The 1484-nt window shown below is 51.8% G+C and overlaps 1 pseudogene; it reads left to right on the top strand.

The window, feature by feature from the left end:
• The first annotated feature begins 1110 nt into the window (after positions 1-1110).
• Positions 1111-1219, top strand: LOC112617614 (annotated as a pseudogene).
• Positions 1220-1484: the final 265 nt, after the last annotated feature.

Here is a 1484-nt window from a genome sequence, read left to right as displayed (position 1 = left end):
AAGGAGCATACTAAACCCACCACCAAAGCAAGCAATTAACCCAAGATAAAACCCATCTCAGTGCTCCATTTTTCCTCTTGCATAGACGGCCTGATCACCCTGTTGTGGCCCAGCCAATGTACCCGCCACCCTATGCCGGCCTGCTCAAAACGGCCCTGCCTACCAGAGCAGGGCGCTCCCTCTCCAAGGTTCTATTGCTCTTGCTCTGTAGCTCCCTCGCCCTCTATCTTCTTGGTTTGTCCCTGCACCTCGCACTCCTTCTGTTGCCTTCCCTCTGTCTCTCTGTGTCTCACTCTTTCTCTGTCCCTCTCTTTCTCTGCCTCTCTGTCTGTCTCTTTCCCTGTCCCCTTCCCCTGTGTCTCTCGATGGCTGTCTCTCTCCCTCCCTCGGTTTCAATCTCTCCACCCATCTCTTTCTTGCTCTCCTTCAAGCCATTTGCATGTGCGTGTATGTGTGTGTGTTTGTGTGTCTGTGTCTGTGTGTGTTTGCATGCACGTGTGTGGGTTCCTGTGCGTGAGCGCTCAAGTGGGTCTGTGTGTGAGGCTTTGGATTTTCTCCTGGTGGTGGTGGGGTGTGAGTGGGTTTCTCTCAGCAACTCTTTCTGGGGATTATGCTGCCGACTCTAGTGCTAGCCTGGGAAAAAGCAAGGCCATCCCCCAACTCTCAACCCCCCACACCCTCTTGCCCACCGGCTGGGTCTTGGTCGGGAAAAGTGACCGTGGTGGGGGCTTTGTGAAAAAAAAAAACCAAGTGCGGCTTTGCCAGCTGTTGGCTCTTGGCCAGCACTGAGGGCTCTGGGTTGGTGGATCAAGAGGGGGTCTCGCAGGAGCTGCTGAGTGGGCTGGGATCCAAAAGAATATCTCCGTGACAGGGCTGAGGATGGGATGGGGTCCCAGGATCCTTTGCCCTGGGCCCTGAGACTTCGGAGCACTCCCAGTTCTGAGCGGGCCTGATGTGGAAGCTTGGAATCTCAGGAGCCAGGGGAAGGCCTCAAGCGAGCAGCTCGGAGGTCCCAATTGGAGCCTGGCGGCACAGGGCTGGTGGTGCCAGCTGGAAGCTGGCGGGCATGATTGGGTGGGGCTCTTGGGGCAGCCAGGTGCCTCTGCTTGTGTCTATGGTCATACCACCCTGAACGTACCTTGTCTCGGAAGGTAAGCAGGGTTGGGCCTGGTTAGTACTTGGATGGGAGACCACCTGGGAATACCAGGTGCTGTAGGCTTTTTTGCTTTTTTTCTGTCTTTCTTGTCCACCTTCCTTTGTTCCTTTCTCACTCTCTCTCTTCTTTTTTGCTTTCTTTCTTCTTTCTTTTCTTTCTTTCCTTCTTTCTTCTTTCTTTCTCTCTTTCTTTCTTTCTCTCTTTCTTTCTTTCTTTCTTTCTTTCTTTCTTTCTTTCTTTCTTTCTTTCTTTCTTTCTTTCTTTCTTTCTTTCTTTCTTTCTTTCTCTCTCTCTCTCTCTTTCTTTCTTTCTTTCTTTCTTTCTTTCT

The sequence above is a fragment of the Theropithecus gelada genome, unplaced genomic scaffold, assembly GCF_003255815.1.
Source record: "Theropithecus gelada isolate Dixy unplaced genomic scaffold, Tgel_1.0 HiC_scaffold_2808, whole genome shotgun sequence".
In the NCBI taxonomy this organism is placed as follows: domain Eukaryota; kingdom Metazoa; phylum Chordata; class Mammalia; order Primates; family Cercopithecidae; genus Theropithecus; species Theropithecus gelada.
This window is presented reverse-complemented; position numbering and strand designations above follow the sequence as displayed.